Source organism: Oryx dammah, unplaced genomic scaffold (assembly GCF_014754425.2).
Source record: "Oryx dammah isolate SB20612 unplaced genomic scaffold, SCBI_Odam_1.1 HiC_scaffold_20, whole genome shotgun sequence".
Taxonomy (NCBI): Eukaryota; Metazoa; Chordata; class Mammalia; order Artiodactyla; family Bovidae; genus Oryx; species Oryx dammah.
The window spans coordinates 53951152-53976296 of record NW_024070204.1 but is presented as its reverse complement, the minus strand read 5'-3'; the positions used below and the strand labels follow the sequence as shown (position 1 = coordinate 53976296).

General features: G+C 40.5%; 1 long non-coding RNA gene across 1 annotated transcript; it reads left to right on the top strand.

Annotated features, from left to right (window-relative positions):
• The first annotated feature begins 1648 nt into the window (after positions 1-1648).
• On the top strand, positions 1649-23961 carry LOC120879556. Its single transcript, XR_005724820.1, has 3 exons — positions 1649-1659; positions 5935-5939; positions 23828-23961. It is a non-coding gene; the product is annotated as an uncharacterized LOC120879556 (long non-coding RNA).
• Positions 23962-25145: the final 1184 nt, after the last annotated feature.

Sequence of the window (25145 nt, the reverse complement as noted above, 5' to 3'; positions counted from 1 at the left end):
TGCCATACATTGATATGAATCCACCACGGGTGTACATGCGCATGTACATCAGTCCTTTTCTGAGGGAGTTTCCTACTGAGGGGAGGTGACAGGGGAAGACTGACTCTTAGCACCAGCTGCCCGTTAGCATCAAAAAGCCCAGTAGGCTCTTTCATACTTTCCCATGAATATCCAACCTCCTCTCCCTTTTTACTTTTTACTTTTTATTTATTTATTTATTTTTAATTTTTAAAAAATATAAATCTATTTATTTTAATTGGAGGCTAATTACTTTACAATATCGTATTGGTTTTGCCGTACATCAACATGAATCCACCACGGGTGTACACGTGTTCCCCATCCTGAACCCCCCTCCCACCTCCCTCCCCATCCCATCCCTCTGGGTCATCCCAGTGCAGGATACAGGATACAGTACAAGGATTCTGTATCATGCATCGAACCTGGACTGGCGATTCATTTCACATATGATATACATGTTTCAATGCCATTCTCCCAAATCATCCCACTCTCACCCTCTCCCACAGAGTCCAAAAGACTGTTCTATACAACTGTGTCTCTTTTGCTGTCTCGCATACAGGGTTATCATTACTGTCTTTCTAAATTCCATATATATGCGTTAGTATACTGTATTGGTGTGTTTCTTTCTGGCTTACTTCACTCTGTATAATAGGCTCCAGTTTCATCCACCTCATTAGAACTGATTCAAATGTATTCTTTTTAATGGCTGAGTAATACTCCATTGTGTATATGTACCACAGCTTTCTTATCCATTCATCTGCTGATGGACATCTAGGTTGCCTCCATGTCCTGGCTATTATAAACAGTGCTGCGATGAACATTGGGGTACACGTGTCTCTTTCAATTCTGGTTTCCTCGGTGTGTATGCCCAGCAGTGGGATTGCTGGGTCATATGGCAGTTCTATGTCTAGTTTTTTAAGGAATCTCCACACTGTTCTCCATAGTGGCTGTACTTGTTTGTATTCCCACGAACAGTGTAAGAGGGTTCCCTTTTCTCCACACCTTTCTTTTATCTCTGGCTCTTTAGTGCATTCATTCCTGAGTGCTCCCAAGTGCATGTATGAATAAACCCCAACTTTTTTCTAATTAATATGTATGTTGTCAGTTTATTTGCAGGACCCCTAACATTTGGACCTAAGTGGATAAAGTTTTCAATACCTGCCATCCTCAAACCCCCATAACAAACAGACATATTTTAAATATTAAAATAATTTTAGAGGGGAGAAAAGTTTTTCTGAACTTCAGTAATTTATTCAAAATAACTGCAGGATTTTTTTTTGTAAAAGTGAAATAAAACCCAGTGTAAAAATATATAGCCCTTACACCATGATCTTGATTTTGTAGAATTATGCCCATTTTTTCTATCTATACACATATGTATACAGAGATGTTTCGAAAGGTGTTAGAGGGAAAAATGATGGATATTTACAGGGAGTAGAATTTGGAGTGATTTTTTCTTTCTCTTTGCCTCCCCCCACCTTGATCACTTAAAGCTTATTTTTCAATACTGATGAATATAATGTTTAGAAACGCAGTGGATTTTCTATTCTTTCTTACAGGAAAAGCAACATCAACTATTAAAAAAATTTTTTTCAGTGGATCTCTTTGTGGGTCAGGAGAAAAATCCAGCTTATCTCCTCTGTTCCTTGTTCACACTAAAACAGAACGACACAGATATCAGTTACCAGGCCAACACTACCTGTGTCTGGATGGTTGAAGAAGGTCTTGCAGGCTGCTTGAAATGTGCTGAACAGGTCAGATAAATCTTACTTTAACCTCATTACTCTTGCTCTCTTCCATCTTCAAGAGCAAAAATATGTATGTGTTCATTAATAAAGCTTCTCTTCCACCATTTCCTGCTCTTCGGGTGCAGCTCTGCTTGTGGCCAGGGCACTGCCTCACGTCCACTTCATTTTACCGGCTCTGATCCGTCCTTTGCACATGCATGGGGACACACACCATGGTGTGCAGGGGGTGGAGAGGCCTCTTGCACAGTTGCTGCCCTCTTTCATGAAGGAACAAAGTTCTTTCATCTCTTACTTGCACAAAAGTTGCAAAAATTATTTTATTTCTTAAAAATCTCCTTGAATAAGTTCCGCCCAGTACCTGAAACAATAGCCCCCTTTCACTTTGAAAAGCACACAAAAAATAAATCTCCTTTTTTTATGGGTACCAAAGCCAAGCATATGTGCTCTGTTTGGAGAATGCCAACGCCTCAAGCTGCAGCATTTCTTTCACCAGCTCTCAGCAAGTGGCCATTTAGGCTTAATTGCTCCTCACAGCATAGTCCAATTAAGAACGGGCATCAGCAGGGTAAGGGCTATTTGTTAATCCATAAAAGGTAGGAGAGACAGTACTTGTTTTGCCTGCGGTTTTTATTCACATGTTCGGGTGAAAATCTAAACAGCTGGAACTCTCGGCAAGTGATATGTGTGTATTTAATCTGTTGGCTATGGGCAAGACAAGTGTATGAATGAATATTACTCTAAAGCCAAACTTTTTCTCCCATACAAAGGAGAACTTTGACAAGATATTGTTGAACCTACCGAAGCATGGTACTAAAATTGCAGTGGGAAGTGGGAGCCAGGTCAAAGAGGAAAACCTCTGAGGGGCTTCTCTGCAACCTTAAGATGGCTTTAGTTCCCCAGAAGAGCAAGTTCCCTGTTAAAGCGCACAGTTCTATCTGTACAAATTGTGGGCTTTTATTGTTTAGATTTTTTTTTTTGAGTTTTTATTTTTTGAGAAGTTGACTTCTGTACATCATTTTGATGTGGTACAAGGAGAATTGCCATTCTACATTGCGGGGGGCAGGATAAACTAACAAGAAATGGGAAGTAACGGAGTGACAAAGTACCTCTTGTGATATGACGAAAATAGGCAAGCATAGCTATGAAGTATTCTCAGCTAGCTCACAGGTTTCTACATTTGCTTCTGTAGGAAGAAGAATCTGATGAGCACCAGACAGGCTGAGGGCCACTTACTGATTTCTTATAAGTCTAGAGGCTTCGATTTTCAGAGAAGGGGAAAGTAGAAAACACACCTGAGTGACCTGCTATGTCAGGCTGCTCATGAAACCCTGGGATCAGGTGACAAGATATGTTGTCTAGAAAAGTCAGGCTTCAGTAGCAGGGGACTTGGGAAGATAGGAAGAAGGATATTTAATACTGTTGCTTTCCCAGAGCAGAGTGAGATTATGTCAAATATCTTCTGTGATTGTTTGTTTGTTTGTTTGCCTGTGCTGAGTGGCTTGCAGGATCTTAGTTCTCCAATCAGGGATTGAGCCTGGGCCCCAAAAGTGAAAGCCCTGAGTCCTAACCACTGGACCATCAGAGGATTTCTTTCTCCATGATTTATACGTTGGTTGGACTTTGAAGACAGGCAGAGCCATCTGTCCATTTTCTTGTTTCTTCTTCCCAAATTTCTAACTTTCTAATCCCCGGACCTCTGGGGATTCTGCTCCATTTAAAACGTCTCTGGCCTCCTTGACCTTCCCTCTACCAGCATAGAGAGGGAAGGAAGACCTGAGCAATCGTTCAAGAACCTGGTCTGCTCAGTGGTCAACCTGACATAGCCAGGGCTGGAGACTGTTTTGTTCTTCAGCCAAATGAAAGCCTATTTTCCCCCCTCTTTGGCTTTGTGTGTGTGTATTTTAATCACATTGTCAATTGTTAATGTCCTCTGATGAGTGAAACTTTCACTGATTTTCAGGCTGTGTGCATGTATGTACGTGCTCAGTGGTGTCCGACTCTCTGCGACCCCAAGGACTGTAGCCTGCCAGGCTCCTCTGTCGATGGGATTTTTCAGGCAAGAATATACTGGAATGGGTTGCCATTTCCTATTCCAGGGGATCTTCCCGACCGAGGGATCAGACCTGAGTCTCCTGCATTGGCAGGCAGGTGGATTCTTTGCCACTGTGCCACCTGGGGAGCCTGTTAGGGCCGTACTTACCGTCACATTAATGATTCTCCTCTGGAAAATGCCACACTCACCTGCCTCACAGTCTGAATCCTGGTGGGATGCTGGCTGCAGGTAATGATATTTACCCAGCTCATTGAAATGTCACACTTAGGACTGAACCCTGTAAATTATTATTGTGCTCGTGTTATATTGTAAAGATAAAGGTCAGATCAGAGCTCAGATTTATTCACACCCATGATGCATTTCTGAGTGTTAGGAGAAAAATAAACTGTTGGGTCTTTCCGTTAAAAGTACATACAAGTGAAAGTGAGCTTTTTCTTCTCCCCAAAGGAAAAGATATAACCACAGAACTAGAAGGCTTTTTGGAATAAATACAAGAGAAGGAGAATTTGGCTCATCTAAGCTCTATAAATACTACCTCCAATTTTCTGCACATTTTCTAACAGTCCTTTGAAAATAACTGGACAAGGTCAGGGACAAGTTCAGGAAGACTAAGGGAAATACTGAGAACCGATCCTCACTAGTGCCTGAGTAGGCTGCCTCCTCCCTTGCAGGACTGAGATGGCCCTCTGGTTTTTTAGGGAAAGGTGTTTGGTGGCCAGAAAGCCCATCATTAGAGCTGGGCAACTTTGTTTCCAGTTAGTCACAAATCCCATGGCTGGCTGTTTACCTTGAACAGGACTGCTAACCTGAGAGCCCTAAGGCCGGGGAGGCCGGCGGTAAGGAGGGAATGGAGAAGCACGGGAGGAGGCCCTTCAGGGTGGACTGTGAGTCAGCGCCAAGCAGTGGGGAGTGCCCCTTGCTGTGTCTTTGCCACTTTGGCTCTTTCAATAAGTTATGGTCTGAGTGTTAGCCACCAAGGCAACAGTTCTTGGCACTTAATAGAAAGCCCCAGAGCAGCTGCATCAAGTGACTTATCTTCCATAAAATTTGACTTTTGAGCTTTGAAAGCTACTGGGCTCCCTGACCATTCACCCCGCCCACCCTCCTTTTTCTTACTAACTTGTGCTTTTAAGGGTTAGCTCTAATTGGAGAGTAATATCTGAAGGGATTTAATCTTCCAAACTATTTAAACAAGAGTGAGTGGATAATCTTTTACTTGCCTCTTTCATTTCTGTGATTCCTCCTCCTCCTCTTTCTTACATTTCTCAGCTGAATATTAGTGCCTTTATTTTGATATTCTCCATCTTCGTATGTTCTCTTAAAGATTTTTATTCTCTATTAATTCATTCCTAATAAATACCACTGCAAACTCTAAGTGCTTACTATGTGGTTGGCACCATACTGGACAGAAGAAGGAGTAGTTTGTGTTTGATATTATTTGAGGCCTTTGCCAATCTTTCTTGTTTTAGTATAGAGAATAAAAAATATAATCATGTTTTAAAGACTTTTAAAAACACAATATCTAGGGAAAGATGAATACATGTTGAGGTCTACCCTATACTGTTATACCCAGGAGAAAATGTTACCTTTTTCACTTTCAGATTTAATTTTAGTGTTTCTTGATCATCCTTCCCAACATTTATTTACCACTCCTCTCCCCCCAAAAAGAGAGAAAAGTGTCTGTCTTTAAGACCCCATCATTACTTTTTCTTTGGTCCTACTTAAAAAAAAAAAACAAATCCAAAACATTACTTTGAAAACAATAATTGCTTCTGCTAACATATTTCTGTTTTCTTTTTATTTTTTGCCTGAAAAAAAGTTTTTTCTTTTTTCTTTTGTATTTTTTCCCCTTGTTTGTTTTTTCAATTTATTTATTTATTTTAATTAGAAGATAATTACTTTACATGAATCAGCCACATGTGCCCACGTCCCCCCGCCACCCTGAACTCCCCACCTATCTCCCTCCCCACCCCATCCCTCTGGGTTGTCCCAGATCACCAGCTTTGCCCTGCTTCATGCATCGAACTTGCAGTGGCCATCTATTTTACATATGGTAATATACATGTTTCAATGCTATTCTCTCAAATCATCCCACCCTCGCCTTCTCCCACAGAGTCCAAGTCTGTCCTTTACATCTGTGTCTCCTTTGCTGTCTTGCATATGAGGTCATCATTACTGTCTTTCTAAATTCCATAGTGAAGTGAAGCCATTCAGTCGTGTCTGACTCTTTGCGACCCCATGGACTGTATCTTACAAGGCTCCTCTGTCCATGGACTTTTCCAGGCAAGAGTACTGGAGTGGGTTGCCATTTCCTTCTCCAGGAAATTCCATATATATGCATTAATATACAGTATTTGTCTTTCTCTTTCTGACTTACTTCACTCTGTATAATAGGCTCCAGGTTCATCCACCTCATTAGAACTGACTCACATGCATTCCTTGTTATAGCTGAGTAATACTCCATTGTGTATATGTACCACAACTTCCTGACCCATTCATCTGAGATGGACATCTAGGTTGCTTCCGTGTCCTGGCTGTTGTAAATAGTGCTGCAGTGAACACTGGGGCACGTGTGTCTCTGTCAGTTCTGGTTTCCTCAGGATGTGTGCCCAGCAGTGGGATTGCTGGGTTGTATGGTGGTTCTAGCCCAAGTTTTTTAAGGAATCTCCATACTGTTCTCCATTTCTCTTCATGGAACATAGTTTGCCTTTAAGGGAAACAGTTGTCACAGGAAGTGCAGACAGTTTGCCACCTGAAGAAGGTAAAGGAAGAGAGCTAGGCTGACTTTCTTTTCTGTCCCAGCTTTGCTATTCCTTCCTCACTTTTGTCTACTTCCCTCAGAGGGAACGTTTTTGACCCATCAAAAAGGCATATACAGTTCTTTTTAAGGAACATGAGCAGTGAGTTGCAGCCATAGCAGTGTTATGATTTCTTTACCCTGGATGCTTAGGTTCAAACTGAAGGCTGAAAAAAACCGTTGAATGTAAGTCATTTCCAAAACACCTTTCATTCATTTCCTTCAATAGACATTTATTGTGTACGAACTTTTCCAGGCACTATTCTAGGCACTTCAGAGATATGACTGAGCAAAACAAACCCAGATCTTTGCTCTTGTGAGTCTTAGTTTCTAGTAGGGGGAGACAAACATTATATAATACATCTAAAAATGGCTTGATTATCCAGCTGAGGGGGAGGAAATCGTTTATTTCTCTTCTGTCCATCCTAGGTTCATTGGATAGGGCCATGTAAATAAGACTTCCGAAAGATAGATTGACGAGAAAAAACAAATAGGTGTTTTTTCGCATGTGTATCACATACATGTGAGAATTCAGTGATGAGTAACTCAAAGGAGTGTTTGGATCTGGGCTTATATAGCATCTTAACAAAAGAATAATATGTGTTTGGAGAAGTGATGAGACAAAGAAAAGGTCTTTGAGTTTTTTGAGCACCAGATTGTCAGAGGGTAAATATATGGGGAACCCATGGAAAATAAGGGCTAGTTAGTAAGATTTGTTCTGTAGGTTTCACTGGTGCCATCTCCCAGCTGATCCTGGTCTCTTTTGATTAACCACTGTCCTTCCTGGTAGAAAGCAGAGAAAGGACACCTTTACAAATTTATGTCTTATTTTTGGGCAAATAGGGGGAGGCCAAAGAGCTTTTCTTACGCTTGCTATTTGCTTCTTTTTAATTGTCTTCATCTAAAAATAATCCATATGCCAAAGTGGTGTACTTGGTGTGGCGTATTCTGGTACCCTTCATATGTTATTAGAAGATGGTAAGTGCCATGAAAATAAAATGCAGAGCAAAATAAGGGGATCAGAGGTACAAGGGTGTTGCAGTTTTTAAAAATGTGTTGCAGAGTTGGCCTCACTGAGATGACACTGGACAAGACTCCCTTCTCTTCTAGGTCCTGCAAGTGCTAACAAAAATATTAGGAAGGCTGAACACAATCAGCTTTGCTATGGATTATCCTCACATAATGTTGGGAGGAGCTACTCTTTTATATGCTGAGCTACTAAGAGAAGAGTGGAAAAGGCTGCGGTCTGTATCTGTTTCCTCCTGGTGTAGGAAAAGCGTCAGTGCAGAGAACAGTTACACAGGTGAAGACAGATTAGGAATTTTAAAACATACCATGAGTGACGTGTTCTCTATTTCTTAGTGTAACCTAGGTATAACTTTTTTCAGTTGAAGCCTCATTTCTGGGCCACTAGGTGGTATCCATATAAAACTATAGTTTTAATTAAAAAATGCCTGTGTAAAAAAATTATGGTGCAGAATTTCTGTAGAGTATTTGCTCAGTCAACTTGAGGTTTGTGTGTTGGAGTTGGTACATGTGTCCATTTGTGTGTATGTGAATAGAACTGGTCTTGTTAGTAAAAGATGCTGACTGTACAATGTATTACAACTGCTTTCATTTTTATAGATGATAATTTTTAATCATTGCCTTACTCAGTTATGTTAATAATTAGAGTGGTAATTTTGCTAACTTGTAGAGCAGTGATTCTACAACATGTATCTTTTTGTGACATCCAGAGTAAGGTTCTTAAAATTGTTTGGTTGTTCATAGCATTTTTAATGGAGACTGACTATTTAATTCCCTTCTTTGAGGGAACTTGGAGTCTGATAAGTAATATGTCAGAAATGATTATGGAAAAGCAAACCATGAGTGTGTCCCTAAGGAATAAATATATCTTTGGGAAATGAAAAGAATCTCCTGAATTTCTATCCTGTCACATGCTAAATTGAGAGCCATTTAGATGAGATCACACCCTATGCAGTACCTAAGTTGGACGTTTTAAAACAGATTATTCCCCTGTTTTTCTGAATGTGTGGGCAAGAGTACCTACTGTTTTCTAATATCTTTTTGTGTGGTTTGGCCGGGGATAGGGTGGGATCTCTGTAGAATTTGGAATCAGCTGATGGTAACTTTTTGAAAATAACAATACATCTTTCAGGGATCAGGCTGTGCTTTGTTCAGGTAAAGACATCCTTAGGAGGGGAATAGGGAGCCACACTTCTGCTGATAGAAAGCCAAGTATGGGGTGGTAGATGAGGAAGGGTGAACTGGATTGTCGCTAGAAGGTTTGAGCTCACTTCAAGTTTTCCGAGTATTAAATATGAGAGAGAAGTGGTCAGAAGCTGCAAAGAGAAAAGCAAGAGTTGCGTGGGTCCAGTTCTTCCCCTGAACACGCCCTTGGCTCTCAGGAACAAACGTGGCCTTTCCTGTGTGTTTATCTGCACAGTCTGGGTTGGCAACCTCTTTGCCCTGCCTTGGACCCTGAACTCTGATATGGAATTCCAGCTCTCTCCCTATTCCCTACTCACTGTGGGGCTCTGGTCCAGACCCTTCACTCACTAGGTCTCTTTCCATCTGAAAAGTGAAGATAATACCATTATCTCCAACAAGAAATGTGTGAGAGTTCTCTGCTTTTCAGGGGAAAGAGATGAACTAATTCTCTAATTCTAGAAAATTAGGAATAATAAGGAAAAATAAGGAATCTTTATAGGATTAGCATAGTTTACAAAGAAAAGTTAAAAAATAATATGTGTTGAATCACAAATACAATAATTCTATATTTTTGCTGCCTCAGTTACTTCTTCAGGTACTCTGAAGAAAACATTTGATCAAGATCATTAAAGGGCCAGAAACTGTAACATTTCTCTCTTTTTCTGATGTGTACGTTACCTTGAATGATAAAATTTTATAGAAAGTTCTGGATTCTATCATTATTTTTGGCTGGAATGAAAATTGATGGTAAGTTTTTATTCTGCCTTTCTCAATTTAACAGTCTGTGTCATTCATAGCCAGGCATGTAATAAAGGCCTTAGTGATGATGAAAATAGCAAATTTATTACTTACGTATTTTCTTACTCACAATATTATTTTCCTTGAATCCTTAATTTTAGAGGTTTTTTTTTTTTTTTTTTTTTTGCTACATGGCCTGTGGGATCTCAGTTCCTGTATGTGCATGCGTGCTCAGTTGTGTCTGACTTTTTTGCAATCCCATGGACTGCAGTCCGCAGGCTCCTCTGTCCATAGAATTATCCAGGCAAGAATCCTGGAGTGGGTTGCCATTTCCTTCTCCAGGGCATCTTCGTGACCCAGGGATCCAACCTGTGTTTCTTGCTTGGCAGATGGATTCTTTACCAGTGAGCCACTTTAGTTTCGTGACTGGGGATCAAACCCATACCCACTATGTTGAGAGTGTAGAGTCTTAACCACTAGACTACAAGGGAAGTCCCAGATTCATATATATATATGTCTATATATATATATATTTATTTATTTATTTATTTAAAGCAGATGAGTATTTATTTGGCTGCAGCATGCAGGATCCTAGTTCTCTAACTAGGGATCGAACCACTGTCCCTTGCACTAGGAGTGTATAGTCTTAACCACTGGACTGCCAAGGAAATGACGTCACTCAGTAAGTCATGTCCAGTTCTTTGCGACCCCATGGGCTGTAGCCCACCAGGCTTCTCCGTCCATGGGATTTTCCAGACAAGAGTGCTGGAGCAGGTTGCCATTTCCTTCTCCAGGGGATCTTCCCGACCCAGGGATCAAACCTGGGTCTCCTGCGTTGCAGGCAGACGTTTTATCCTCTGAGCCACCAGAGAAGCCTGAACTGCCAGGGAAGTCTCTCCTTAATTTTAGAGAGATTTTGATGCTTAATTAGCATTCTTATTCTACCAGAGAGAATTTAGAGATAATAGAAGAAAAGGAAGCAAAGACTTTGCCATATTATTACCTGTTAGAAGATGAAGGATGGGGCTATGTAAGGGAAGAGTGGAGATGGCATTGAATGAAGGGAGGCAGGTGGATTTTCTCTAAAGCAGGTCTCCTTCCAGATGATTGAGAATTGCTCACCACTGGGGTCTCTGTGCCTCTGCGCTCTCATGGTGAGCAGGTGAGGACTAAGTGAATCTGTCTCGACAGTTGTGTGGCAGCCGACTTCCCAGGTGGCACTGACTCCACCTCCTGGCATTCACACTCTGTATAATCTCCCCCGGAATGACTCGCTTTCAACCTGTAACATGGTGCAAAAGTGATGAATGTCACTTTCATGATTAGGTTTCAAAGACTGACTTACAGACAGGCAGTCTCTCCTTTGCCCTCTCACTTACATGCTGTGATGGAGCGTGCTGCCCGTCTAAGGCTGGAGAGGCTTAACATGGCAAGGAACTACACGTGGTCTCTAGCCAACAACCAGAGAGGAGCCGAGGCCCTCGGTCCAACAGCTTGTGAGGAACTATGTGAACTTGTTTAAGTCGAGTCTTGAGGTTAACTCCATCCCAGCCGTGACCTTGATTGCAGCCTACGAGAAAACCTGAAGCAGAGGACCCAGCTAAGCCACGTCTAGATTCCTCATCCACAGAATCTGTGAGGTAATAAATGTGTATTGTTTTAAGCTGCTAAGGTTTGAGGTGATTTATTATGCAGTAACAGATCAATAATAGATAACTATTATGCTCTGTTACTTGTACTTTGAAATGATTCTGGTCACTTTGGCAAAAAAGGAAATGATCTGATAGACTCATACCACAGTGTTCGGGAACTCAGTGTGTAACCCTGTTGGAATCAGTGTCCTCAGAGAGGAGGTGAGGCCAACACAACAGAGTACCTGGGTGATGGCAGAATTTTAGGACTGGGGGCAGTGAAGGGGAAAGTATTCTTTACAGAATGGGGAAGATTCCTGGAAATAGGCTCTGCCTCTTGATGGGAGGTGCTTACAGAGATGGGATGGCTTACTGATGGCAGACATGGAGGCTATGTACCACCTGGTCCATCCTGAAGGGTCCCACGTATAGGAACCTTTTGAGGGGTATCAATGAAATGTCTGGAGCCCAGGCGTGTTCTGCAGGGGAAATCTCGTGCAGAATCTCCTTCCCAAGCTGAGTTCCAGGGATGCTGGTGTGTATTCTCTCAGTGCTTTTACACTTTGGCAACTTCTGGGGCTCTGCAGCTGAGTATAGTGGAGGGGTTACTGTGAGGTCAACCCGAGACACTGGAATAATTTTCTGAGGGTTTTTCTGCCTCCCGTCTTTGAGGAGGGTAATCACGCGGTTCTCTCCCCTCCCACACTGGGGATAAGCCAAATTGTGATGGACTGCCACCATCTGGAGACAAACTGGCTAAGGGTTGGAGGAAATGTGTGACACTGTGTAACTCTCTATTTATTCCCTGTCCCCCTCCCTATCTCCTCTGAGTCCCATACCATACTTAAGAAGAATCATAAAATGTGAGAGCTGGAATTCTCCCAAGTCTAGTTCTGTGGTTTCCAACTTTGCTTCACAAGACTGTTTGAGATTTCATTGTCCTTCTTTTGCAATGTAACAGCAACAACAGGGAGGGTGAAGGAAGGGGACAAGTGGGCTTCTGGTGGCTCTCTTTATTCTCCTCCAGCTTCTGTGTATTTCATGTGTTGGGCTTCCATGTAGACTTCGTCTCATCGAGAGTTCCACTGTTAGAACTAGTGGAAATCTTTGAGCACGAGGCCTCGCAAGGTTAAGTAACCTGCTCAGACAGAGCTGGATGGGGAAGCAGCATAGCCTGGGCATTGTCTGGGGCAGCAGGCTATACAGAATGTTGAATACATCCCTGGAAGTGTGCGGGGATGCAGTGAATTGCTTTTACCAGACCTCTGCGTGGTGTGTGAAGGAATATGATGATGAACTTCATGGGTGTGGGTGTGACAACCTCAAGGGGTACTTGTGAGGCCAAATAAGGTTACAAAACTACCTGTAGGAGGACAGAACCAAGGAACTGCACGTTTTTGTTTTGACAACTAGAATATATGCATTTCTCTTTTTCCTCTTCCTACACCTAGTACTCAGCCTGCACCTTAAATTTTGGACAAGTATTTACAGGGGCATCCATTTTTGTGCTTGCATGTGGGACTCCCATGGGTCTGTCTGGCTTGGTGCCCACGGGAACGTGGCCAGCTAGTGACTGAGCCAGAGTGAGGAAATGAGTGTCTAGACCTCTACCCCAGCATCTTTCTCTCACTGTGAAACCCCTTCTCCTTCATAAAGAAGCCAGCATGATGATGCTTATCAATATACAAAGGACATTCAAGGAACTTGTTTCCCACTGCTTAGGTTTTTATTCAAATAAATCAAGAATATAGTTTCTCTCTTTTCCAGCTGTTATGAGGCCTGCTGATTTAGTGCATGACCCTTGGGATAAAGGCATAATGTAAAACAAAATTGTATTAATAAGATATTGCTAATATTAATCAATATGAAATGTAATAGTGTTCAGGGGTGAGGAAGTCAGGAAAGAACGCTGTAAGATCCTCTGGAGTCTGCAAGACCAGACCCATCCCAATGCTTCTTGGTAAATACTCAGCCGGGAAACGGTCCCCCAAAGTGCAGTAAAACATGCAACTCTGATGTTTGTGTTAGATGGAAATTATGGCTTGGAAAACTCCAGCAATCTCTGCAATCATGAAAACAGTGAGAGATGTTAAATTTCATGTAATTATCCAGTCAGAATGGAAGTGATATCACATTCTCTGCTTTATGTGAGAAAGAACTGCTTAAAAAGGTCAGGGTCCTTATATTCCTAGTGTATGGGCTATATTCTAATTGAACTTCATAATGTGTCTGACAGGTAGGAAATAGCTCATTTTGACCTTCGATATCCAGTCTTTGGTTCACATAACCTAATAACGTGAGAGTATTACTTTTGTATTTTATACATGTCTGTTATTGAAGACCCTAGTTCCAAGGATACCAATCAACATTCTGTTTTTTATATTTTTCCATTTGGCTATAAGAAGCTTGTACTTGTGGATATGCTGTCATTAAACTGAGAGAACACAGTCATATTGTTTTCCTTTTGCAAAGTGAGCTGCTGAGTTAGTTAACAGGAGACTGGAGCAACTTCTCTGAATTCAGAGAAGCCATGGGTAGAATTGGGAGTCAAGCCAGTCCCCCTGACTTGCTGGACTTTCCAGTCTTTCAAAAATGTGTGGAAATTTTCAACATTTAATTCTGACCCTGTAGAACCCCAGAACCACATACCTTGTCTGTATCTAAATTGTTTTTTTTTTCTTTTTTCTTTTTTGGTCTCTCGGGTATGATTCATTGGAGAAGGCCAGTGCCGGCCTGCATCATGGTGATAAATATGATTTTGGGGGATGGGAGCCAGTAAGCAAACTGGCATTGAAACTGAAACCAAAGCCAAATTACACCAAACAATCTACCGCACAGCTGTGTCAGCATTAGATTCACAAATACAGCTCTAGAGACCTAAAGAAATAGCACTACCTGTGAGAACATCCAGTCCCCACCTCATAAGCATGCACACTTAAGAAAAAGCAAAATATCCTATCTTATTCTGAAGAATCGTTAAGCATCTCAAGGAAAGGGGATTTAGCCATGCTCTCTGTTGATCTTGCTCCTCTTTGATTTCTACCTCTCCTGTGGTCACAAGCTTTTTGTCAATTTACAGGCTTTTTCTCCTCCACTATTCCTTTATGTGCTGTTAGTCCTTGGGGTTATATCCTAGACCCTTTCTCATCGCCACTCATGCTCTTTCCTGGGGTGATTTTGTCCAGGTCCTTGCTTCAGTTACCACAAAGAGGTTGACAGTACCAAAATCTGTGTCATCACACTTTACCTTCACATCTCCATATAACTGTCCTTGGAGCCCTAAGACTTTAAATATCTCAAGCTGAGCACATTATATTCTTCATTCCTCACCTCCTTGCCTACCCTCCACTGCTACTCTAGACTTTCACTTGTAAAGCATTACCGTCCACCTGGTTTAATCAGTCAAAAACTGAGGCCAACCATAACTCTTTCTGCTTCGTCACTTGCCACATCTAATCCATTGCAAAGTTCTTCCAACTTTCCCTCTTAGCTCTCTCATCTGCCCTCCTTGATTCATTTTTACTGCGACTCCTCTTGTACTTTACCTGCTCCAGTCATCCCCTTACGCGATGCACATCCCCTACCTCTCACCCAAAGGTACCAAAACACCTGCTAGAGGGTGGTGAACACCCAGGAGCTAAGAGTGTTGGTCTTGATTCTGTCACTTACTGGCCATATGAACTTAGGCAGGGCACAAGACCTCCCAAGGACCCACCTGCCCCGCATTATTACATTGGGGATCAATAACACTTTGCTTTCTGGAATTTGGGCATTCAGCCAGGTGATCTATAGAAGACCCTCCCAGTTTTAAGATCTGCAGTTCTATGCAAGACCTCAGGTGTTCTGACACATGGAAATAACAACCAGATATACACTGATTAATTCAAACAGTACCACTAGAAATCCAGTGATAGTGGCATGTTGGCATTGCTATTTTTAAATACTTTTTTGTCATTAAGCACCTTTTAAATATTCTATGTTTTAGAGTTTCCCATCTTGTGATTCCTAAAATTCAAAATAGGTCAAACTCAGTTTCTCAGCCTTGGTTAGAGATAGGACACACTCATGTTAACTCAGCCCTGGCAAGAAACACAGCTTTTCTGAGATTTAAGTAAATAAAAAGGTAATAAGAAGAAAAGAGGCCATTCTGGCCAGGAGGGCAGAGAGACATCTATTAGAGGTGGCATTGGCAATAGCAAATGTTAGCAACATTGCACCTCTGCTCAGCCATGCCTTCAGAGAGCCTGTGCTTGTGTTTGCAACAATGGAGGGCAATACCTGTTAGAATAGTCTGATGGTTTAATATGGCCATTGTTTATGGCTTCATAGCCTTTAACGAGATTCTCTGACCTTCCTGGAGGTTATATGGTCTACCTAATATTCTTTGATAAATTTCATCTTTGTTTAAACAGTCTACAGGGCCTCTGTTGTTTGTACCTAGGAATGATATGCAGTACCTCCTTCTATAAGATGCAGTCAGAACATTGTTTTCTCTGGAAAGTCCTTAGCCCCTGATTGCATTGAATCCCCTCATTGTGTGTTCTTGGGGTAGATGGTGCTTTTCTTTAACATGCATTATATTAATAGAGGTGTTTAAATCACCTGATTGCCTCTCCTGCTCCACTGCAAACTCTGTGAGAGTTGAGGTATGTCTGCCTTGTTCCTCTTTTTCTTTAACACATAGCATATTGTATAACATATAGTAATCACTCAGTAGGTGTTAACTTGAATCAAATTACTGACATCTAAGTGACTTATGCTGTAGTTGACGTACAGTTTTCTTCATCAGAGGTGAAAAATAGCTGGTCATCATCCTTAGTTTTTTGTTGAAGAATAATTTTAAAATGTAACTTGGACCAGTGTTGAGGTTACTAGAACTTTAGGATGTTAGGCCTGATTCATTATTAAGCCTCCTTGAATTCTTGAAGTTGCTTATTTCTTTGAACTTTCTACTTTTAAAGATGGGACTTAAAAAAGGTAAATCTGTTGATATTAGTCACACACTTTTCACCCATCACCCTCTAAAGGCCCCATTAAAATAGCAATAAAAAGTGTATGAACTCACAAGGACAAAGAGAAAGAGAGCATGAGCCCCCGCATAGGAAGGAGGGTGCCAGCTGTGGCAGGCAGGGGAGGCAGCGCGCCGGGGTTTATGAAGGTTGAGGCCAGAGAGAGTCGTTCTCCCTCCCCATGTCACGGTGCAGCAGAAAGGTGGGGGTAACGTGTAGGCAGTGGATGTGCTGGTAAATATTGCACAGCCAGTTCTCTGAAAGGGAAAGAAAGCAAGAAGGAAAAAAGGAAGAAGGGGGGAAAGAAAGCAAGCCCTGATGTGTAGCGTTTACTGATTTTTGTGGTGGAAGTACACCAACATGGTCAGTTTCAAGCTCCCTATGTGGCGCCATTGAATCTGGAATAGATTGAGAAGAAAGGTACATTATTGGTTCTTTGGGCTGACAGGAGACAGCTCTGGCACATCATTGGGTACAAGGCCAAAAATAGTGAGACTGACCCAATTTTAGTGTATAGAGAGGTCAGTCTACCCCCAACCCTTCCCCCCAGTTCATACCTACACTCGAATTCATACAAACCTACCCCCCCAATTCATAATAATCAAACCTACCCCCCAGTTCATATGAACGCCAGAGCTATGTGTCTGCGATCTCCCCATCACCACACACACACACACAAGACTTGGAAAATAAACTTGGCTCAGGAATGGAGCATCAAATCTCTAAGAATGAATGCATGCCAGAAAGGAATTATCTAGGAATATTTATAAAAATTGTTTATTTATTTATGTGTGCTTATATAAAATTTTAAACTGTTTTAGAAGACTATTGACTATTTAAAGCAAAATAGCTAAAATGTTTTGTGAAGGTTTAAAATAAAATATAAGAACAACAGTAGCACACAGGAGAAATAAACCCATGACTTTGTTAAGGTTCCTACACTATTGCTTCCTCATGAAGCAATATGTTACTGTTTAAAGGTAGTCTTAGATAACTTAAAGGTACATATTGCAATTTCCAGATCAATCACTATAGAAATAAAGTCAGGAAGAGGTATATAAAAGAAGTCAATACTAAAAATGTAATCAGTTCACCTAAAAGAAAGCAGTAAAGGAGAAATAGAAGAGCAAAGATCAAATGGGATAAATATAGAACAGATACCAAGATGAAAGACTTTAAATCAGCCAATTCAATAATTAAATTGAATATAAACACACCAGGTAAATTTTTAAAAATCTGGTGTCTCAGTTGTACTAGTTGCACTGTGAGTGCTCAATAGCTACACATGGCTTGTGGCTAATACACCAGACAGTAGAGATACAGACACTTCTCTCATCACAGAAAATCCTGCTGGATAGCACTGTAGTGGACCGTATTTATTCAATACACGAGTGAAACTGTGTCTATGCTGATAATCAATTTCTTATAAATTGGTGGATGACTCTTCGGGAGAATGTGAGGCAGGAGAGATGTGATGGATGAGAGAACCAAAACTCATCTACTGTAAGAATAAACTAGTAGATACCATATAGCATAGATAAAAGTACTATCCACATTTTATTTTAGGAATATGGAGGTAACTAGCATGGGGAGAGATTAAAGGAATTTTTCCATGGGGAATAGAATAGGAGGCAAGCTGGAGTAGGATAGAAAATTAGGGTAGAAAATTGAGTGTCCTAAGTCTTTTGAAGGTATTTGATTTTTAAAAATATAGGCATATATTAACTGGATAAAATACTTGTAAAATCCAGACAAAATCTATTATCTCTGTCTTAGTATTTGATCATGACATTCAAGGAGCTGCTGCTAAGTCACTTCAGTCGTGTCCGACTCTGTGCAACCCCATAGACGGCAGCCCACCAGGCTCCGCCGTCCCTGGGATTCTCCAGGCAGAAACACTGGAGTGGGTTGCCATTTCCTTCTCCAATGCATGAAAGTGAAAAGTGAAAGTGAAGTCGCTCAGTCGCATCCGACCCTCAGCGACCCCACAGACTGCAGCCTTCCAGGCTCCTCTGTCCATGGGATTTTCCAGGCAAGAGTACTGGAGTGGGGTGCCATTGCCTTCTCCGATTTCAGGAGCTAAAAACTGATAATTTATGGAGCCTCTGTGTTATAATGAAACTTGTTTAATGTACTACAAAATAAAAACAAATGTAAGAAAAATACATAAAAGGTGGTGTTAGTGGTAAAGAACCTGCCTGCCAATGCAGGAGACTAAAAGACATGGATTTGATCCCTCAGTCAGTTAAGTTCAGTCGCTCAGTCATGTCCGACTCCTTGTGACCCCATGAATTGCAGCACACCAGGCCTCCCTGTCTATCACCATCTCTCGGAGTTCAGTCAAATTCAAGTCCATAGAGTTGGTGTTGCCACCCAGCCATCTCATCCACTGTCATCCGCTTCTCCTCCTGTCCCCAATCCCTCCCAGCATCAAGGTCTTTTCCAATGAGTCAACTCTTCACATGAGGTGGCCAAAGTACTGGAGTTTCAGCTTTAGCATCATTCCTTCCAAAGAACACTCAGGGCTGATCTCCTTCAGAATGGACTGGTTGAATCTCCTTGTAGCCCAAGGGACTCTCAAGAGTCTTCTCCAACACCACAGTTCAAAAGCATCAGTTCTTCGGCACTCAGCTTTCTTCGCAGTCCAACTCTCACATCCATACATGACTACTGGGAAAACCATAGCCTTGACTAGATGGACCTTTGTTGGCAAAGTAATGTCTCTGCTTTTGAATATGCTATCTAGGTTGGTCATAACTTTTCTTCCAAGGAGTAAGTGACCTTTAATTTCATGGCTGCAGTCACCATCTGCAGTGATTTTAGAGCTCCCCAAAAATAAAGTCTGACACTGTTTCCCCATCTATTTCCCATGAAGTGATGAGACTGGATGCCATGATCTTCGTTTTCTGAATATTGAGCTTTAAGCCAACTTTTTCAGTCTCCTCTTTCACTTTCATCAAGAGGCTTTTTAGTTCCTCTTCACTTTCTGCCATAAGGGTGGTGTCATCTGCATATCTGAGGTTATTGATATTTCTCCCGGCAATCTTGATTCCAGCTTGTGCTTCTTCTAGCCCAGCATTTCTCTAGGTTGGGATAATTCCCTGGAGGAGGACATTGCAACCCACTCCAGTATTCTTGCCTGGAGAATCCCATGGACAGAGGATCCTGGTGGGCTACAGTCCATAGGGTCAAAAAGAGTGGACTGAAGCAATTTAGCATGCATGGATAGATACAATATATAAATTATAAAGAATTAAGAGACATATTCTAAAGGTGCAAGGGAGAATTTATCCATTGGCAAGGCACATTGAGTCTCCACAACATGAGAGAAAAGAAAGCAGAAACAGATGCTGTTGGGTCCTGGATTCTAAGGTGGGAAACTGAGCAAATGAGGGAATGCTGGCTTTATTCAGAGCCTGCCTCTTCCTGTTGTGGCCCCTAATGGTACTGCTCATAACAGAAAGATTTGCCCCCTTGAGAGAATGAAGCCAGGGTCCAGGGAATCTGAACTTCAGGCACTGTGCAGCAAGAGAAATGTGTATTCCCTTTTGGCCATGGGGTTTCTGAGAAAACCCTGGCTCAGAGTCAGACTAACTTAGCTGGGACTGCAGCTTGGCCACATTACAGCTGTGTAATCAGAGGCAAGTACATCTATAGTCATTCTCATCTCTTAGTTCAGGGTGCATTTACACATGTTGGAATTTTGGGCAACACAGTCAAAGGGATGAAAGATTCAAAACGAAACTGAATCATTTGGTAACAATTAAAATGTAGTCATTACTACTATATAGATGTTTCCTAAAATCTGTAAAGGTATCCAAAGTTTTATACTTTTAATTTGAAAGATTCCCCTCAGCAGAATGTCAGTCTTTGCATGTACATGCCCTGATGGTTATAGTTAGACCTCCATCCATGGAGTAAAGCTTTTACTTATTTCAAGACACAATCTTCCCTTTGGTGCTGACTTGTCTTTTCTCTTTCCTTCCTACCTAGTCTAATGTGAGCAGAATTGTTCCCAGCTCTACATCTTGTAACACAACCTACTCAGCAAAATGCTCCATCAGGCAGTTAACTGTCTGAATTGTCTGCTCAGATGGCAAGTTGTAGCAGAAGGCAATTTCTTACCCAGTCAATATTTGGCAGAGCACCAGGGTGATTTAAGATTCACAGACATGACCTACCAGACTGGTTGGGAACCACTGGCTTACCCTCTCTGACAAAGGTCATTTCTGACCCTGGAATGAAGCTTGTATAGAATAGTTCTTCACTGTACCGTCCTAGCTCACAGTTCTCTATGTGGGTAATTGTGAAGATTCTTATTTTACCAAAGAGGAAACTGCTCTTTAGAGAGGCTAAACCATTGGTTCCATTTGATAGGAGCAGATTTTTTTTCCAACTCCTCTATCCTTCTTGCCTGCCCCCATGAATATACTCATGTGATATACTTCTGTTAGTCATGTCCAAGGCAGTTTGATTTCATAGGAGAAAGAGCTGTTGCAGTTATCTGAAGCTATTTTCCCCAACAGCTAAATAATGAGAAAGAATTATTATTGAGAAACAGTAAAATGAAAAATATATGGGAGGTTGTGAAAGGTTAGACCAGTCGTCAGTTATCTTACTGAGTAAGCAATACAGATGTATGTGGTAAGTTAATGTGTAATCCTAAAAGTTTTTTTCCCCTTGTAATTATCTTTATTGTGACATTTGAAAGCCTTTGCAAATTAGAAGTTGTATTCCCTTTCTTGCTTAGTGACGTCACCATCCACTCTGTGATCCAAGTCTTGAATCTGGAGTACTCTTTTTCCTTACTCCACAAATACTTCTGTTTCATCACCCTCATTTGATCCACCACACAGTCCTATTAACCTGAATTCCAAGATATATCTCTTATCTATTTCCATCCTACTCTAATATCATGAGTGTAGCTTTAGGGCAGACTGCTTGGTTTGAACTCAGTTCTGTCTTTTGGCATCTATGCATCCTTCTCCAGGAGTGTATTAGAGGAGTCCTGTTACCTAATGCATGTCAACTCCTCCAAGATACATGTCCTCTCCCCTCCACTACAAACAGCTTTTCTTGCTTCAGTTTTCAGGGTTTTTTTTTTTTTTTTTTTTAGTAAGAATAGACACTGTATTATTGTTTAGCTACCCTATTTACTTCTTCCTCTCTGTTCATGTCTTTTGCCCATTTTCAAATCTTAGACTGTTCTTTTTAATGTTTTATTTAATAATTTCTGTATTTACATTTCAACCTTCTATTTAAGAGCAATTTATTTAATCTTTATCTTCATATTTCAGGTTACCCTCAGAAGCAATAAAATGTGAGTGAAAATAGTGAACCAGCACTACCAAAGCATTAAATATCACCCCAAGATAGGTTCCTTAGAAATTATTTGCATAAAGTAAGTAAATTTTGTATTTAGGTTGTCAATGCTGAATCATTATTATTATCACTGTAAATTATTATTTTTAATAACTAAATATTTTAATTAAAGTATAATTTACTAACAATGTTGTGTTAATTTATTTTGTGCAGCAAAGTGACTCAGTTATACACATACATATGTTCTTTTTTATATTCTTTTCCACTATGGTTTATCCCAGGATACTGAATAGAGTTCCTTGTGCTATACATTAGGACCATGTTCTTTATCCATTCTATAAGTAATGGTTTGCATCTACTAAGCCCAAACTCCCAGTCTGTGCCTCCCCCACAACCCTCCACGTTTGTAACCATGTCTGTTCTCTATGTCTGTGAGTCTGCTTCTGCTTGGTAGATAGGCTCATGTGTGCTGTATTTTAGATTCCACATATAAGTGCTATCATATGGTATTTGTCTTTCTATTTCTGACTTATTTCACTTAGTGTAATAATCTCTAGTTGCATCTTTGTGGCTGCAAATGACATTATTTTGTTCTTTTTAGTGGCTGAATAGTATTCAGTTGTATATATGTACCACATCTTCTTTATCCATCCATCTGTTTTATGGGCATTCAGATTGTTTCCATTTCTTGGATATTGTAAATAGTTCTGCTATGAGTATAGTGGTGCATGTATCTTCTTGACTTACAATTTTGTCTAGGAGTGGGATTACTGGACCATATGGTAATTTTATTTTTAGTTTTCTGAGGAACCTCTGTAATGTTCCCTAGAGTGGGTGTACCAATTTACATTCCCACCAACAGTATAGGAGGTTTCCCTTTTCTTCACACCCTTCAGCATTTGTCATTTGTAGAATTTTAAATGATGGCCATTTTGAGTGGGCATTCTTGTCTTGTTCCAGATTTTAGTGGGAAGACTTTCAGGTTTTCACAGTTGAGTGTTATACTGACTGTGGGTTTGTCATAAGTAGCTTCTGCTGTGTTGAGATGTGTTCCCTCTGTACCCTACTTTGGAAAGAATTTTTATCATTGAATTTTACTGAGTGCTTTTCCTGCATTTACTGAGAAGATTGTGTATGTGCTGGATCACATTGATTGGTTTGTGTATTTTGAACCATCCTTGTGAGCCTGGGATGAATCCCACCAGGTTGTGGTTTACAGTCTTTTCAATGTGTTGTTGGATTTGGCTTGCTAGTATTTTGTTGAGAATTGTTGCATGTATATTCATCAAAGGTATTGGTCTGTTATTTTCTTTTTTGGTTGTATCTTTGTTTTCGGTATCCGGGTGATGGTAACTTCATAGAATGGAAGTGTTTCCTCCTCTTCAGTCTTTCGGAAGAGTTTGAGAAGGACTTGTATAAGTTCTTTGTTTGCTTGGAAGAATTCACCCATGAAGCCATTGGTTGTGGACTTTTGTTTGAAGGGAGTTTTTTTTTTTTCTTTTAATTACAGATTTCTATCATGTTTAGTAATTAATCTGTTCAAGTTATCTATCTCTTCTTGATTTAAGTTTGGAGGGCTTTATGTTTAAAGAGTTGTCTATTACTTTTAAGTTATTGAATTTGTTGACATATAATTGTTCATTGTATTCTGTTTTTTTCATATTTCTGTAGTGTTGATTGATATTTCTCCTTTTTCATTTCTTATTTTGTTTATTTGGATTCTCTTTCTTTTCTTCTTGGTGAGCCTGACCAGAAGTTTGTCAATTTTGTTTACCCTTTCAAAGAACCAGTTCTTGTTTTATTGATTTTTTCTTTTTTTTAAAATCTCTATTTTATTTATTTTCTTTATGATCTTCACTTTTTTTCAAATTTAGGATATTTTATTCCAAAGATAGTGTGCCCACTTACCACACTGAAAGTGATGATTTGTTGATAAGTTTTTAAAAATAATTCTCAAATAGAGATTTATGTTAAGAGTTTCAGTGTTAAGAAATCTACATTTTCTTACTCTCTTCCTCCATATTTTGTGTTTTCATATCCTCTTTTACATCTTCTTGTTTATCCTTTTGCTGTTCCGTGTGTGTGTCGTCACTTTCACAATTTTCTTTTCCTTTTTGATCTGTATAGTGGCTTATTGAAGAGAATTACTTTCCAGTTGTGATTTTTCTCTTTCCTGTATCTTCTTGCTTCATTCTGATTAGAGAAGACCTTTCAATATTTCTTTTAGGAAAGTTTAGTATTGCTGTCTTCTTTTAGTTTTTGCTTTTCTAAGAAATTCTTTACTTCTCTTTGTATTCTAGATGATAATCTTGCTGGTTAGAGTAGCTTGCAGATTTTTCTCTTTCAAGACTTTGAATATATTTTGCCAATCTCTTCTAACCTGTAGCATTTCTGTAGAGAAATAAGCTGATAGCCTTGTGGGGATTCTTTTGCAATCAACTCTTGCTGCCTTTAGAATCCTTTCTTTAATTTTTTCCATTTTATTATAATATATCTTGGTGTTAGTCTATGTTTGAAATCATTTGTGCTTCCTGTATCTGAATATCTATTTTCATCTTTAGGTTAGTGGAGTTTTCAGCCATAATTTCTTCAAATACATTTTCAATCCTCTTTGCTCTTTCTTCTCCTTCTGTAATCCCCATTATGCATAAATTGGCACACTTATATTATCCCAGCGGAGAAGGCAATGGCGTTTATCACTGGTTTGTTGATAGAGTACTCGTGCCTGGAAAATCCCATGGACGGAGGAGCCTGGTAGGCTGCAGTCCATGGGGTCTCTGAGGATCAGACACGACTGAGCGACTTCACTTTCACGCATTGGAGAAGGAAATGGCAACCCACTCTTGCCTGGAGAATCCCAGGGATGGCAGAGCCTGGTGGGCTGCCATCTATGCGGTCGCACAGAGTCGGACACAACTGAAGCGACCTAGCAGCAGCAGCGGCGGCAGCAGCATATTATCCCAGAGGTCTTTATGTTGCTTTCATTTTTTTATTTGGCTTTCTATCTGCTGTCCTGATTGGGTGATTTCCATTATTCTGTCTTTCAGATCACTTATTCATTCTTCTGTATTATTCATTCTGTTATTCATTGCCTTTAGCTCAGCTTTTGTCTCAGTAAATGAATTTTCTAATTTCTCTTGGTTCTGCCTTATAGTTTCTAATTCCCTTTTTATAGCAACCTGCATTTCTGTTGATTTTTATTGTTGTTGTTTAGTCACTAAGTCATGTCTGACTCTTTTGTGACCCCATGGACTATAGCCCTCCAGGTGTCTTTGTCCATGGGATTTCTCAGGCAAGAATACTTGAGTGGGTTGTCATTTCTTTCTCCAGGGGGTCTTCCCAACCCAGGAATCGAAGCTGTGGCTCCTACACTGGCAGGCAGATTTTTTTTTTTTTTTTTTACCACTGAGCCACCTGGGAAGCCCATTTCTGTTGATAGCCCCTCTTAATTCCTTCAGTATTTTTATTACCTCCTTTTTGAACTCAGCGTCTATTAGACTGAAGAAGTCTGTTTCATTATTTTTTCCTTCATAGAAATTTTCTTGGTCTTTTAACTGGGAGTGGGTCCCTTTGCTTCTTTATGAGATCAAGTGGTGGCTCAGACGGAAAGCGTCTGTC